Genomic DNA, 17,875 nt, shown 5'->3' with positions numbered 1-17,875 from the left:
GCCACCACCATGCTTCACCGTAGGGATGGTGCCAGGTTTCCTCTAGACGTGATGCTTGGCATTGAAGCCAAAGAGTTCAAACTTGGTTTCGTCAGACAAGACAGTATTCAACGTCCATCCTTGTCTGAGGACGTTGGGAGATGATGTGGAAACTGGCCACTACGGCATCAGTGAGCACTGTTACCTTCAAGTAGGTTTCAGTTTTGTTAGGGCATTGTGGATGGGGATGGGGATGGGGAATAGGGGATGAGGAATGGGGGATGGGCATCTCCCTCTGATTCCAAAGGTTGCTAGTTTGAATCCAGCAATATTTTTTTGTTTTTGTTTTAAGCCTATCCCAAACTTTAATCCTTCCCTTAACCATTCGGAGTTAATGCCTAACCTTAAGATTTTGGAGTTAATGCCTGAACATAACTCTAACCTTAACAATTCGGAGTTAACACCTAAACTTAACCTTGAACACTTCAACATTTGATGTTTGCAACACCTTTGAAATGTGATGTTTGAGAAACATGGATGAATGTCTAACTCTGACGTAAGACTGTGAGATCTAGTTGAGTGATGATCGAATGTTACAAAATGCAATTAGTGGGAACACACTATTCTAAAAACCCCATTTCAGATGCAAGCCGTTTCATGTGACAGAGATGAAAATATCTGTTTGAAATTTAAGAGGGGAAATCTAAAGATGCAACAACAAGCATGGGTTGCTAATATGACTAGGATTGTGTCTTTGGCTGCTGGACAATAAAGTTGATTTGAAAACCAATATAACATGAGAGAAAGGGTTGGCTGGTTTCAATGGCATAAGGTAATGTTTATAAAATAATTCCCTCAACATTTCTACTGAACTGTGCCTCGTGTATGTCAAGAGAATCAAGCCTTTAGACGTTAATTTGAATTATGCTACATTATATTTGCCAAACATGACTGGCGTTTGTCCTATATTTATGTAATTAAAATTAGCTCCATTTTCTGGGGCCTCCCTCATGTCAGCATCAGTGTGGCCATATCACCTAGGTTACACTGAGATGCAGGCTAACTATTTATATCCAGGTAACTGCCAAAATAAAGTGTCTTAATAGGGCGATGAGCCAACACATGCCACCCGAACGGCTTCAATGTGCCTTGTTATAGATTGGAACTCTACTGGAAGGATGTAACACCATTCTTCCATGAGAAATTCCATAATTTGGTGTTTTGTTGATGGTGGTGATGAGGCGTCGCTCCAGGATCTCCCATAAGTGTTAAATTTGGTTGAGATCTACTGACTGAAAAACGCATGCACGCACACACACTTTAAACCCCCAAAGCTCCTTTGAGCATCTGGGCATTTTTATACATGACCCAAAGCATGTTAATTAATGGCTTAATTAACTCAGGAACCACACCTGTGTGGAAGCAACTGCTTTCCATAAACTTTGTATCCCTCATTTACTCAAGTGTTTCCATTATTTTGTCAGTTTGGTAGCTACATTGATCAATGAGATCCCAACCTATTTTCACCCACTTAAAAAGACAGCCAAAGGTTTGTTGAATTCCCGATGTGTTATCACTGTACTTTAAACCATTTAAAAGCACAACAATGTTAAAATGGGAATACAATGTCAGATATGTTATTTATTTAAACAATAAATTAATGTTTTTTAACCTTTATTTAACTAGGCAAGTCAGTTAATAAATTCTTATTTACAATGATAGCCTACACCAGATGATGCTGGGCCAATTTGCGACGCCCTGTGGGACTCCCAATCACCCCGGATGTGATGCAGCCTAGATTTGAACCAGGAACTGCAGTGACCCCTACTTGATACTGAGATTTAGTGCCTTAGAACACTGCGCCACTCAGAAGCCATTTTATCACTGTGTTTCATCTAATAGCACAACCAAATGACCTGGGTTGCAGTTGAGACTAAATTAAAGTACATGGTACAAGTGATTAATGCCGTTTGGGATTCTGTACCGATTATTGTAGCAATTGTGAATATTTCCACAGACCTGCAATCCTGAACATGCATACTTTCTATGATTACATAAGAAGACATTTATTGTTACAGTAACCTCAAAATGTGGCCATGGATGTGTTACTCATTTTAAAGTTGAATAAATATGAGTTTGTAAGATAGTAAATAGCCTAATGTTAAGGCTGTTTTACAAAATTAAATGGAATTGTGTTTGTTGACAATGGAACCAAATATGGGCAACTCAAACAGGAAGTACCGTGCTAAAGACTATTCAACAATGGTCTGACCAATCAGAATCCACACTTCAGGATTGTTTGATCATGTGGACTGGGATATGTTCCGGGTAGCTTGCGGAAATTATTTAGATGAATACACTGAAACAGTGACTGAGTTTATCAGGAAGTGTATAGGCGATGTCATACCCACTGTGACTGTTAAAACCTACTCTAAACAGAAACGGTGAATTGATGGCAGCATTTGAGCGAAACTGAAAGCACGAACCACCGCATTTAACCATGGCAAGGTGACTGGGAATATGGCAGAATACAAACAGTGTAGATATTCACTCCGCATGGCAACAGGCAAAATGTCAGTATAGAGACAAGGTGAAGTCGCAATTCAAAGGCTCAGACACGAGACGTATGTGGCAGGGTCTACAGACAATCACAGACTACAAAAGGAAAATCAAATCAAAGTTTATTTGTCACGTGCGCCGAATACAACAGGTTGTTGCACCTGTTGTATTCGGCACACGTGACAAATAAACTTTGATTTTCCTTTTGTAGTCTGTGATTAGACCTTACTGTGAAATGCTTACTTACAAGCCCTAACCAACAGTGCAATGTTTAAGTAAAAAATAGGTATTATGTAAACAATAGATAAGTAAAGAAATAAAAAAACTGTAAAATGACAGTAAAAATAACAGTAGCGTGGCTACATACAGGTGGAACCAGTACAGAGTCAATGTTTGTCGGTTTGTCGGGCTAACTGAGGTAATATGTACATGTAGGTATAATTAAAGTGTTTAGATGATAAACAGAGTAGCAGCAGCGTAAAGAGGGGTTGGCGGGAAGGGAGGTTTGGGGCGGGACACAATGCAAATAGTCCAGATAGTCATTTGATTATCTGTTCAGGAGTCTTATGGCTTGGGGATAAAAGCTGTTGAGAAGCCTTTTGGTCCTAGACTTTGTGCTCCGGTACCGCTGGTGGGTGGCTGGGATCTTTGACAATTTTTAGGGCCTTCCTCTGACACTGCCTGGTGTAGAGGTCCTGGATGGCAGGCAGCTTTGCCCCAGTGATGTACTGGGCCGTACGCACTACCCTCTGTAGTGCCTTGCGGTCTGAGGCCGAGCAGTTGCTGTACTAGGCAGTGATGCAACAAGTCAGGATGCTCTCGATGTTGTGACTATAGAACCTTTTGAGGATCTGTTCCTTTTGTCCAGGTAGGAAAGGGCAGTGTGGAGTGCAATAGAGATTGCATAGTCTGTAGATCTGTTTGAGCGGTATGCAAATTGGAGTGGGTCTATGTTTTCTGTGATAATGGTGTTAATGTGAACCATTACCAGCCTTTCAAAGCACACGCTTGAAACGTGTTAGTATTACAGACTCAATGTTGAAAATGTCAGTTAAGACACCTGCCAGTTGGTCAGCACATGCCCGGAGCACATGTCCTGGTAATCTGTCTGGCCCAGCGGCCTTGTGAATGTCTGTTTAAAGTTCTTACTCACGTCGGCTACGTGATCACACAGTTGTCCGGAACAGCTGATGCTCTCATGCATGCCTTAGTGTTCCTAAGTGATTTAGCTCATCTGGTAGGCTCGTGTCACTGGGTAGCTCGCAACTGTGCTTCCCTTTGTAGTCTTAAATAGTTTGCAGGCCCTACCACGTCCGACGAGCGTCGGAGCCGGTGTAGTACGATTCAATCTTAGTCCTGTATTGGCGCTTTGCCTGTTTGAGGGCAGAGCAGGATTTCTTGTAAGCTTTCGGGTTAGAGTCCCGCACCTTGAAGGCTGCAGCTCTACCCTTTAGCTCAGTGCGAATGTTGCTTTTAATCCAAAGCTTCTGGTTGGGGTATATACCAGCGACATCGCCGACAATCTCTCCCGATCCCAGTCTGCGACACAGACGATGCAATCGCCATCACTCGCCAGCACACTGCCAATCCCATCTGGAAAAGAGGAATACCTATTTAAGAATGCTGTTCATTGACTACAGCTCAGCATTCATCACCATAGTACCCTCCAAGCTCATCATTAAGCTCAAGGCCCTGGGTCTGAACCCAACCCTGTGCTACCCTGTGCTACTGGTAGTGAAGGTAGGAAACAACACCTCCACTTCACTGATCCTCAACAATGGGGCGCAACAAGGGTGCATGCTCAGTCCACTCCTGTGCTCTCTGTTCACCCATGACTGCATGGCCAAGCAACTCAATCATTAAGTTTGCAGACGACACAACAGTAGTAGGCTTGATTACCAACAATGACGAGACAGCCTACAGGGAGGAGATGAGGGCTCTGGGAGTGTGGTGCCAGGACAATGACCTCTCTTCAATGTGAGCAAGACAAAGGAGCTAATCGTGGACTACAGAAAAAGGTGGGACAAATGAGCCCCCATTAACGTCGACGGGGCTGTAGTGGAGCAGTTTGAGAGCTTCAAGTTCCTTGGTGTCCACATCACCAACAAACTATCATGGTCCAAACATACCAGCTGTGCACGACAAAACATTTTCCCCCTCAGGAGACTGAAAAGATTTTAAATGGGTCCCCAGATCCTCAAAAGGTTCTACAGCTGCGCCATAGAGAGCATCCTGACCGGTTGCCTCACTGCCTGGTATTGCAACTGCTCGGCATCTGACCGTAAGGCACTACAGAGGGTATTGCGAACGGCCCAGTACATCACTGGGGCCAAGCTTCCTGCCACCCAGGACCTATATAATAGGCGGTGTCAGCGGAAAGCCGTTAGAATTGTCAGAGATTCTAGTTACCCAAGTTACAGATTGTGGGTCTCTGCTACCGCACGGCAAGCGGTACCGAAGCACCAAGTCTAGGACTAAAAAGCTCCTCAACAGCTTCTACACCCAAGCCATAAGACTGCTGAACAATTAATAAAATCTCCACCGGACATTTTGTACACTGCTGCTACTCCCTGTTTATTATTTATGCACAGTCACTTCACTCCCACCTACATGTACAAATTACCTCAAAGAACCTGTACGCTCACACACTGACTCAGTACTGGTGCCCCCTGTATATAGCCTCTTTATTGTTATTCTTATTGTGTTACTTTTTATTTTAGTTGTGTTACTTGTGTTACTTTTTATTCTACTTGGTAAATATTGTCTTAACTCTTCTTGAACTGCACGGTTGGTTAAGGGCTTGTAAGTAAGCATTTCACGGTAAAGTCTACACTTGTATTCAGCGCATGTGACAAATAAAGTTTGATTTGATTTGACAAGATTCTCTGGTCTGATGAAACCAAGATTGAACTCTTTGGCCTGAATGCCAAGTGTCACGTCTGGAGGAAACCAGGCACCGCTCATCACCTGGACAATACCATCCCTACATAGTGGTGGCAGCATCATGCTGTGGGGTTGTTTTTCAGCGGTAGGGACTGGGAGACTAGTCAAGATCAAGGGAAAGATGAACGGAGCAAAGTACAAAGAGATCCTTTATGAAAACCTGCTTCAGAGCGGTCAGGACCTCAGACTGAGGCAAATGTTCACCTTCCGACAGGACAACGACCCTAAGCACACAGCCAAGACAATTCAGGAGTGGCTTCGGAACAAGTCTCTGAATGTCCTTGAGTGGCCCAGCCAGAGCCCGGACTTGAACCCGATCGACTAGCTATGGAGAGACCTGAAAATAGCTGTGCAGCGTTGCTCCTCATCCAACCCAACAGAGCTTGAGAGGATCTGCAGAAAAGAATGTGAGAAACTGCCAAGCTTGTAGCATCATACCCAAGAAGACTCGTGGATGTAATCTCTGCCAAAGTTGCTTCAACCGAGTACTGAGTAATTAATTGTATTAATTAATTTTAATTTTATGTAAAACAAAACTGTAAAAAAAAAAAAAAAGTTTTTACTTTGTCATTATTGTCTGTAGAAAGATGAGGATCATTATTTTTTAAATAGATTTTAGAATAAGGCTGTAACTTAACATGATTAGGCCACTGGCTTAATCATATTATTTTATTTGTTTCACTTTTAATTTTGGTTGCGATGGAGACGTGAGTCCAACATATAATTTGTTAACTTGTAGACAAGTTAATAGGCTATTTACCGTGTGTAGGCTACAACATGAAAAAAGAACATGAAATCGCACTTAAGGCATGGAATGCATAGTTCGGACATGACGACCATATCTTTAGTGTACAACATTAAGTCTCCCCCTCCATATCAATGAGGGGGAAGCGGCAGTGGAGCAGTGGGAGCGGAGCAGTGGGAGCAGAACTGAGCAGAAGTTACGTAGACAGCAGAGTGGGGAACAGCTACGGATGTCATGTATTGTCATGTGTCTTGTTTCTGTCCTTTCCCTTCACCCTGTCTCCCTCTGCTGGTCGTTATTAGGTTACCTTTTCTCCCCCTCTTTCCCCCAGCTGTTCCTTGTCTCCTCCTAACGAATCAATAACCCGCCGTGTTACTCTGGGGAGCCCACTGAATGCCGCTCGTTCCTCACCCAGTGTGATATTGTGTTTTCTCTCCAGCCCAACACTTACTCCAGGAGCACTGCTCGTGTCGCCTACGTCATATCTCTCCTTACTGGACGGGCTCGTGAGTGGGGCACGGCAATCTGGGAGGCAAGGGCTGAGTGTACTAACCAGTATCAGGACTTTAAGGAGGAGATGATACAGGTTTTTGATCGATCTGTTTTTGGGGAGGAGGCTTCCAGGGCCCTGTCTTCCCTATGTCAAGGTAATCGATCCATAACAGACTACTCTATTGAGTTTCGCACTCTTGCTGCCTCCAGTGGCTGGAACGAGCCGGCTTTGCTCGCTCGTTTTCTGGAGGGTCTCCGCGCAGAGGTAAAGGATGAGATTCTCTCCCGGGAGGTTCCTTCCAGCGTGGATTCCTTGATTGAACTCGCTATTCGCATTGAGCGACGGGTTGATCTTCGTCACCGAGCTCGTGGAAAGGAGCTCGCGTTCTCCGTTGCCCCCCTCTCCGCATCACTACCATCTTCCTCTGCCGGCTCGGGTGCTGAGCCTATGCAGCTGGGAGGTATCCGCATCTCGACTAAGGAGAGGGAACGGAGAATCACCAACCGCCTCTGTCTCTATTGCGGTTCTGCTGGTCATTTTGTCACTTCATGTCCAGTAAAAGCCAGAGCTCATCAGTAAGCGGAGGGCTACTGGTGAGCGCTACTACTCCTGTCTCTCCTTCAAGATCCTGCACTACCTTGTCGGTCCATCTACGCTGGACCGGTTCGTCAGCTTCCTGCAGTGCCTTAATAGACTCTGGGGCGGAGGGCTGTTTTATGGACGAGACCTGGGCTCGGGAACATGACATTCCTCTCAGACAGTTAAGGGAGTCCACGGCCTTGTTCGCCCTGGATGGTAGTCCTCTCCCCAGGATTCAGCGTGAGACGCTACCTTTAACCCTCACTGTTTCTGGTAATCATAGCGAAACCATTTATTTTTTAATTTTTAAAAAAAAACTTTTACACCTGTTGTTTTGGGCCATCCCTGGCTAGTTTGTCATAATCCTTCCATTAATTGGTCTAGTAATTCTATCCTCTCCTGGAACGTCTCTTGTCATGTGAAATGTTTAATGTCTGCTATCCCTCCTGTTTCCTCTGTCTCTTCTTCACAGGAGGAGCCTGGTGATTTGACAGGGGTGCCGGAGGAATATCACGATCTGCGCACGGTGTTCAGTCGGTCCAGGGCCACCTCTCTTCCTCCACACCGGTCGTATGATTGTAGTATTGATCTCCTTCCGGGAACCACTCCCCCCCGGGGTAGACTATACTCTCTGTCGGCTCCCGAACGTAAGGCTCTCGAAGATTATTTGTCTGTAGCTCTTGCCGCCGGTACCATAGTCCCCTCCTCCTCTCCCGCCGGAGCTGGGTTTTTTTTTGTTAAGAAGAAGGACGGGTCCCTGCGCCCCTGCATAGATTATCGAGGGCTGAATGACATAACAGTGAAGAATCGTTATCCGCTTCCTCTTATGTCTTCAGCCTTCGAGATCCTGCAGGGAGCCAGGTTTTTCACTAAGTTGGACCTTCGTAACGCTTACCATCTCGTGCGCATCAGGGAGGGGGACGAGTGGAAGACGGCGTTTAACACTCCGTTAGGGCACTTTGAATACCGGGTTCTTCCTTTCGGCCTCGCTAACGCTCCAGCTGTCTTTCAGGCATTAGTCAATGATGTCTTGAGAGACATGCTGAACATCTTTGTTTTCGTTTACCTTGACGATATCCTGATTTTTTTCACCGTCACTCCAGATTCATGTTCAGCACGTTCGACGTGTCCTCCAGCGCCTTTTAGAGAATTGTCTTTTTGTGAAGGCTGAGAGGTGCTCTTTTCATGCCTCCTCCGTCACGTTTATCGGTTCTGTTATTTCCGCTGAAGGCATTAAGATGGATCCCGCTAAGGTCCAAGCTGTCATTGATTGGCCCGTCCCTAGGTCACGCGTCGAGCTGCAGCGCTTTCTCGGCTTCGCGAACTTCTATCGTCGTTTCATCCGTAATTTCGGTCAGGTGGCAGCCCCTCTCACAGCCCTTACTTCTGTCAAGACGTGCTTTAAGTGGTCCGTTTCCGCCCAGGGAGCTTTTGATCTCCTCAAGAATCGTTTTACATCCGCACCTATCCTTGTTACACCTGACGTCACTAGACAGTTCGTTGTCGAGGTTGACGCGTCAGAGGTGGGCGTGGGAGCCATTCTTTCTCAGCGCTCCCTCTCTGACGACAAGGTCCACCCTTGCGCGTATTTTTCTCATCGCCTGTCGCCGTCGGAACGTAACTATGATGTGGGAAACCGCGAACTGCTCGCCATCCGCTTAGCCCTAGGCGAATGGCGACAGTGGTTGGAGGGGGCGACCGTTCCTTTTGTCGTTTGGACTGACCATAGGAACCTTGAGTACATCCGTTCTGCCAAACGACTTAATGCGCGTCAGGCGCGCTGGGCGCTGTTTTTCGCTCGTTTCGAGTTCGTGATTTCTTATCGTCCGGGCTCTAAGAACACCAAGCCTGATGCTTTATCTCGTCTCTTCAGTTCTTCAGTAGCCTCCACTGACCCCGAGGGGATTCTCCCTGAGGGGCGTGTTGTCGGGTTGACTGTCTGGGGAATTGAGAGGCAGGTAAAGCAAGCACTCACTCAAACTCCGTCGCCGCGCGCTTGTCCCAGGAACCTTCTTTTCGTTCCCGCTCCTACTCGTCTGGCCGTTCTTCAGTGGGCTCACTCTGCCAAGTTAGCCGGCCACCCTGGCGTTCGGGGTACGCTTGCTTCCATTCGCCAGCGTTTTTTGTGGCCCACCCGGGAGCATGACACGCGTCGCTTCGTGGCTGCTTGTTCGGTCTGCGCGCAGACTAAGTCCGGTAACTCCCCTCCTGCCGGCCGTCTCAGGCCGCTTCCCATTCCCTCTCGACCGTGGTCTCACATCGATTTTGTCACCGGACTGCCTTCGTCAGCGGGGAAGACTGTTATTCTTACGGTTGTCGACAGGTTCTCTAAGGCGGCTCATTTTATTCCCCTTGCTAAGCTTCCTTCTGCTAAAGAGACGGCACAAATCATCATCGAGAATGTTTTCAGAATTCATGGCCTTCCGTCAGACGTCGTTTCGGACAGAGGTCCGCAATTCACGTCTCAATTTTGGAGGGAGTTTTGCCGTTTGATTGGGGCTTCCGTCAGTCTCTCTTCCGGCTTTCACCCCCAGTCTAACGGTCAAGCAGAACGGGCCAATCAGACTATTGGTCGCATCTTACGCAGTCTTTCTTTTCGCAACCCTGCGTCTTGGTCAGAACAGCTCCCCTGGGCAGAATACGCCCACAACTCGCTTCCTTCGTCTGCGACCGGGCTATCTCCTTTTCAGAGTAGCCTCGGGTACCAGCCTCCGCTGTTCTCATCTCAGTTCGCCGAGTCCAGCGTCCCCTCCGCTCAGGCTTTTGTCCAACGTTGCGAGCGCACCTGGAAGAGGGTCAGGTCTACACTTTGCCGTTATAGGGCGCAGACTGTGAGGGCTGCTAATAAGCGTAGAACTAAGAGTCCTAGATATTGTCGCGGTCAGAGAGTTTGGCTCTCCACTCAGAACCTTCCCCTTAAGACCGCTTCTCGCAAGTTGACCCCGCGGTTCATTGGTCCGTTCCGTATTTCTCAGATCATTAATCCTGTCGCAGTTCGACTTCTTCTTCCGCGATATCTTCGTCGCGTCCATCCGGTCTTCCATGTCTCCTGTGTCAAGCCCGTTCTTCGCGCCCCCGCTCGTCTTCCCCCCCCCCCATCCTTGTCGAGGGCGCACCCATCTACAGGGTCCGTAGGATTTTGGACATGCGTCCTCGGGGCCGTGGTCATCAGTACCTAGTAGATTGGGAGGGGTACGGTCCTGAGGAGAGGAGTTGGGTTCCCTCTCGGGACGTGCTGGACCGTGCGCTGATCGATGATTTCCTCCGTTGCCGCCAGGTTTCCTCCTCGAGTGCGCCAGGAGGCGCTCGGTGAGTGGGGGGGTACTGTCATGTATTGTCATGTTGTGTCTTGTTTCTGTCCTTTCCCTTCACCCTGTCTCCCTCTGCTGGTCGTTATTAGGTTACCTTTTCTCCCCCTCTTTCCCCCAGCTGTTCCTTGTCTCCTCCTAACTACCTCGTCACCCCTTTTCCCACCTGTTCCCTTTTTCCCTCTGATTAGTCCTCTATATCTCTCTCTGTTTTTGTTTCTGTCTTTGTCGGATTCTTGTTTGTGTTATTCATGCCTGAACCAGACTATCGTCATGTTTGCTGCAACCCTGTCCTGTCCTGTCGGAATCTGCCGGTCCATCTGAGCCTACGTTTGTTTTGTTATTAAAGAAGCTCTGTTTACGTTAATTCGCTTTTGGGTCCTCATTCACGCACCGTAACAACGGAGAAGAAAATCCTGCACATGAACAGAAATCTCTTTCAATAGCCACGGCAAGTCGTATTCTAGCCAAGCGTGGTGAGGGGTACACAAATAGAATAATGGGTTTTGACATTTAAATGTAGTTAAGGAAAGGGTGTGGTGGTCTTTTAATAGTAAGAACATATTTTAAAGTAACATAGAAAAATATTTATGTTTTAGTTGCGATTGGGGTATTTTGACCAAATTATTGGACATTATTGGATGTATTTTCTCTTCAAAATTCACCAGAATCAATCATTTCTCAGCTATCTCCCAGGGAGGAATTCCCCTGGACCTCCCTAGAGGGGTGTTGGCACCGGAACCCATTGACCCCCCCCCCCCCCCTCCCCTTCCCCAATATCCAACACAAAGTTACACCCTTGCATAGATTTGTATGGTTTGATTAACTTTGCAGTCATTGTTTTAAGTTTGACATACATTTTAAAGTGAAAAATCTTCCACGGTAAGAGAGTCCCAGCATCACTCTCTTACCGTGGAATTATCCTGAATAGCTGGTAGCTGCATGTAAGGAATGTTTAGAGTCTTGTCAAAGGACATTATGTTTGAACAATCTGCCATTTAGATGTTGAAGTACCCTGCTTATGGTAATGTATGAGTGCTTATAGAAATAGATTTCACTTTCATGACCACACATGCTGATGTTCTGATAACACTGAAGTACACTTTCTTGCATTTCATTGATTGAGAATTGGGCGCCCTTATGAGTGACAAGTGCATTCAAATGCAAGGGCTGACGAACAGCATAAAAACCAGTATGAAGCACAAACTTATTCAAAAGTTCTATTGTCAATCACAGTGCTAAAATAAATGTAGATTCACATCGTTTTGTTCATGCATGCCTATCAGTATTCTTAAACTGTTACATATTCACATCAACCCTGTTCATGAGACCAAAAGGAAATGTATCCCATCAAAGGTTTCCTTCAAAGGTTTCATTCAGCACATGAATGTGATGCCTTTGTTTTGAAAAATCTCTCTGCTTCCTGAATTCAGATTGTCAGAGGCATAATAATACACAGTTTATTGTTTCCTAAACAGTAGTGTTTTCATTCAAGGCACAATACATTACTCTGCCACCCTCAGGTTCACAGGACTAAACTTTTAAACCTGAAGGGTTGTGAAGCTGCTGACAACTCAGCTCAATTGCCCATTTTAATTATAAAAAATGTAAGAGGACAACAAGGATGTGTGCTAAGGATGTGTGTGTGTACGTCTGTGTGTGTTTGCCTGCGTATCTGAGTGCGTTTGTGCCTGTGTTTGTGATTTGAAGGCCATGTGCACAAATCCATTTCCTCTACCAAATTAGCAGGTTATAACCCAGGCATTACAATAGCAACCAATCACAGAAGGAAAGCAGACATACCTTCATGTAAATACGAGTCTGTTTATGGTACCTCCCATTCCTCTCATGACCCAGCAGAAATGACTGTAACACCTTGGGACAGCAGAGAGATGCTGATCCTCTTCGTTTCCAAGACAACAGAGTTGAAGGCATGGCAGATTGACACTTCCTCCTCTGTGTTCACTAATCTCCTCGGAGGAAATTTGTTTTTTGCGCTGCTTAATCAGACACCTTTAGAGATTAAGTCAAATACGTTATTTCAAATTCAGCCTTGTTGAATTATTTCTGCCAGGGATACGAGCCCTGGATATGAGCATTCAGAGCACATATGAAATGTTCTCAATAGCAGTCACAGAGAACAAATCACATTGTAGATTAGATTTACTGCTGAGTTCTCATGTCAACAGTACATTACAATAACCTATGCATCAGAGTATCCATGAACAGAAACAATAAAACACTGCAATGCCTCTGTGACCCCAATCAAACAGCATCAGAATCACCTTTATTCACCAAATACATTTGCATGTATAGGATATTTGACTTGGTGAAATGGTGCTGCCACATAAACAGAATATACAGAAAAACGATAAACAGAATATACAGTCACAATAAACAGAATATACAGACAACATATGTAGATGCAAAGTTTACACAAATTAACATGCGGTATGTAGACTATGTGCACTGCAAGCTAAGAACTATAAGTTTTACTATGAACACTAAGCTACATTATAAATTATGTATGTAGAGATGTATACATAAAAAAACTATTTTACAGGATGATTTGCGATGGGGGAAATATATATAGTCAGGTCCATAATTATTTACACCCTTGATAAAGATGAGCATAAAATAAATTATTAAAATACTGAGCTACATGTAAAAAAAGGGAAATTATATTATTTTATACTAATATTATGGCTCAGATAATGACACAGAGCCTTTTTCTATAGTTTTATGAGATTGTTGAACACGTTGGGAGGGATCTTAGACCATTCCTCCATACAGAATCTTTACAGATCCTTGATATCCTTCTTCTGCTCTCATGGACTGCCCTCTTTCATTCAAACCACAGGTTTTCAATGGGGTTCAAGTCCAAAGACTGAGATGGCCATTGCAACATTTTCATTTTGAGGTCAATTAACCATTTCTTTGTGGATTTTGATTTGTGCTTGGGGTTATTGTCTTGCTGGAAGATCCACTTGAGGCCAAGTGTCAGCCTCCAGGCAGAGGCAACCAGGTTTTTGGCTAAAATGTCCTTTTACTTGGTAAAGTTTATGATGCCCTTGACCTTAACACGGGCCCCAGGACCAGTGGAAGTTGTATCTCCATCTCTTCATTCAAAGACTCAATCATGGACACTTACAGACAGTTGTGACTGCTTCGTGTGATGTATTGTTGTCTCTACCTTCTTGCCCTTTGTGCTGTTGTCTGTGCTCAATAATGTTTGTACCATGTTTTGTGCTGCTACCATGTTGTGCTGCTGCCATGTTATGTCACTAACATGCTGTGTTTTCATGTGTTGCTGCCATGCTATGTTGTTGTCTTAGGTCTCTCTCTGTGTAGTGTTGTGGTGATGTGTGTTTGTCCTATATTTTAATTTACATTTTTAATTCCAGCCCCTGTCCCAGCAGGAGGCCTTTTGGTAGGCCGTCATTGTAAATAAGAATTTGTTCTTCGCTGACTTGCCGAAACAAATGCTAAATTGCCCCATAACATCAAAGATCCACCACAATATTTTACTACAATATTTTAATAATTAGTTACTTTTCTGCACGTTTCTGTTTTTCAACGCCAAACACACCACTGGTGTGCGTGGCCAAAGAACTCTATTTTCATGTCATACGACCGTAGCACTGGTTCCAATCCAAGTGTCAAAGCCATATCAAACTCCAGGAGGGGGTGCTATGGTCAGATGACAGGCTCAGTGTCGTTATCCTCGCAAGGAGTTGGTGCAAGTATTGAAAACAGGGTTGCAAATATTTTTTTCTTTTATTTTTTTTCTTACTTGTTATTAAACATAATCTCTTTCTCAGTGCAATTGTATTAGTAGAACATAATATAATTTCCCCATGTTTTTGAGCATACAATATAGCTCAGAATTAATGAAGGTCTTTTTTTGCTCATCTTTATCAAGGGTGCCAATAATTATGGACTTGACTCTATAACAAAAAGTCTCATGTGCATATGAAAATGTGCAGAGAGTCACAGCCTGCTTGACCTTGTCCCAGTGAAACTGGTAGAGAGGGGGAATCTGTGGCCTCTAACAGCATAACGCATAACCTTATAAGGCAGCTCATTGTGGAGTTAAGTTAAGTCAGTGGCTCATCTCTTTTTTTTTATCACAATGCCTATTCAAACATTCAGATATCTTCTCTAATTTGTCTTACATTTCAAAGAGCTATCCTCATTTAGCATGAAAGCTCTTCACTTTTCCTATGTGCTTTTGATAGTGACTGTACTTTTTACATGAAACACATCCTGAGAGCTGTTTAATGTGGAAAAATTACAACGGATAGAAATGTCTCTGTATTATTTCAAAGTCCATTTTAAAAACTAGATTGGCCTGAAGCATCCATGGATGTTCTGGCACCCTTGAATATCTTTTCCATTTCATATTTTCAGACATAACTAGGTCACCTTTATTTAACACATATCACCCCCCTTCCTTTCCAAAAAGGGTTAAAGAGCGACTGCCTTTAAAAAGCAACTTATCCCTTTGGAAATGGCCTATGTGGCATCGATATGAGTCAGAAATAGTTATTCTAGTGTCAAAATTGACTACAAGGGGTGTATAGGACAAATTTGGTCATAAAGTCAGTCTCGTCTAAAACAGAGTTTGGAACATCCGTGCAGCACAACGGGTAAATGAAGGTTTGGTTTTGATTTGAAAATCATGGCTCTCTCCGGATATACTGTCCCGTCCATACAGCCAGCTGGGTTCTCAGTAAATCGCGCAAACAGAAATAAAGAACCCTCCTGGAAGAACTTAACTATTCGTGGTGTGTTTGTGATAACGTACAGAAACTGAAGTCCTTTTGTTCACCCAACTAGAATACCTCACAATCAAATGCCGACCGTATTCCTTCGCAAGAGAATTCTCTTCGGTTATTGTCACTGCCGTGTATATTCCCCCTCAAGACGATACTATGACGGCCCTCAAGGAACTACACTGGACTTTGTGCAAACTGGAAATCAACTATATCCAGAGGCAACATTTATTGTAGCTGTGGATTTTAACAACACAAATTTGAGGAAACCGCTGCCGAAGTTCTATCAACACATTGACTGTAGTACTCATGCTGCTAAAACACTTAACCACTGCTACTCCAACTTCCGGGATGCCTACAAGGCCCTCCCCGGCCCTCCCTTTGGCAAATCAGATTAGGCAGAAACTCAAACAGGAAGCACCCGTGCCGAGGTCTATTCAATGCTGGTCTGACCAATCGCAATCCATGCTTCAAGATTGTTTTGAGATCAAATACACTGACACAGTGACTGAGTTTCTCAGGAAGTGTATAGCAGATGTTGTTCCCACTGTGACTATTAAAACCTACCCAAATAAGAAACTGTGGATAGATGGCAGCATTCGCACAAAACTGAAAGTGCGAACAATCGCATTTAACCATGGCAAGATCACTGGGAATATGTTTGAATACAAACAGTGTAGTTATTCCCTCTGTAAGGCAATCAAACAGGCAAAACGTCAGCACAGAGACAAAGTGGAGTCACAATTCAACAGCTCGTAAGTGACGTAAGTGGCAGGGTCTACAGACAATCACAGATTACAAAGGGAAAACGAGCCATGTCGTGGACACCGACGTCTTGCTCCCGGACAAGCTAAACGCCTTCTTTGCCCGCTTTGAGGATAACACAGTGCCACCAACGTGGCCCGCTCCCAAGGACTGTGGGCTCTCGTTCTCCATGGCCGACATGAGTAAAACATTTAAAAGTGTTAACCCTCGCAATGCTGCCGGCCCAGACGGCATCCCTAACCGTATCCTCAGAGCATGCGCAGACCAGCTGGCTGGAGTGTTTACGGACATATTCAATCTCTCCCGATCCCAGTCTGCTGTCCACCATTGTTCCTGTACCCAAAAAAGCATCTGCTAAATATGTGAATGTATAACATTTTATTTGAAAAACAACTCCAAGACTGAAATCTCATCAACCGATGTGTTCAGTGACTCTTTAAAAAAATAAAAACCACAAGGGGAAAAAGCTACATGCTTAGTAAGCCAAATGTGAGACATTCGTGCACATCTATAGGGAAACAGATCAAATTAAATTGAAGAGTGCCGTCTGAATGTCTCTATAATCCCACCGCTCTTAACTTCAACCCTAACTGCTGGAAAGTTATTAACACCTTGAAATATAAATTGCCCGGCCTGCCATTCAGGGATTTTTTTTATTACTATTTATCAACGTACACTACGGTGGAAACTGGAAAAAACCAGCAGCAATCACCACATTTCCTTATTCATACGTCCCACGGGTGTTTCCTACATTGAAAGCAGAACCAGGATATGATTTCTCCCCCATAATTTTTCCTAACCACATTACGCTTTCACACATTTCGATTCCTCGTCCCTCCAGACGCCCAGTTGTTGAATATTTTAGATGGTGAATGGTGGAGGTGTGGTGAAGCTGCAATCTCCCTGATTACTTTAGAGAAGAGGAAAAACCACACGGAACATTCTGAAATGTACTATCTCCTTGTGAATGACTGGAAAAAACACATTATGAGAAAGCTATTTCCTTCAACAGAATAGTATAGTCCCCACAGATGATCTGGAGATCTTAATCTGGCCTGTCAGTTCCATTTAGTCAATTGTAACACGCAACATGCAACATTATAATCTGCTAATTGGCTGAAGATGTTGAATATAATTGTTGCATGTTGACAGAGTTGCCGTTGACACTACAGATCAATGTTTCAGTTTGGCAATAGTTTGAGCACTACAGATCATACTATGAAGGTTGAATATCTACAATATATAATGCCCCTTAAAGGACCCCTCCAGAGGATGTTGCCACCCCTATTTCCATGTCATTCTAGTCCTAGAGAGTGAAATGCGTGTTTAGTTCCACCCTCCAAACACCGACGTATGACTCCTTATAAATATTGAGTAGTCAGGCGGTATCTCCACCTTCCTCCGTGTGCACAGCCCATATGGTAAACAAACCAAAATCTGGACATGGGCACTTTGGGGACAGTCACTCTGAAGAGTAAAGGTTATGTAGTAGTTAGTAGCTAGCTGGCCCTAAACAGAAAAATATTTTTGTAGGGAGCCAAGAAAAGCAACTTTTGCCTGTATCAGTGATTGACACTAGCTAGCTAGAATGTGCAACAATATACAGTATACTACTATTAGCAATATACCAATGCCAGTACAATAGGCCAACTTCATGCACATTGTTCTTGCACATTGTTCCCTTAGAATAAGGCTGTCACTTGGTCAAAGCATAATTAATATTCTGTAC

The sequence above is a fragment of the Oncorhynchus mykiss genome, chromosome 17 (assembly GCF_013265735.2).
Source record: "Oncorhynchus mykiss isolate Arlee chromosome 17, USDA_OmykA_1.1, whole genome shotgun sequence".
Taxonomy (NCBI): Eukaryota; Metazoa; Chordata; class Actinopteri; order Salmoniformes; family Salmonidae; genus Oncorhynchus; species Oncorhynchus mykiss.
Note: the sequence above shows the minus strand (reverse complement) of the source record.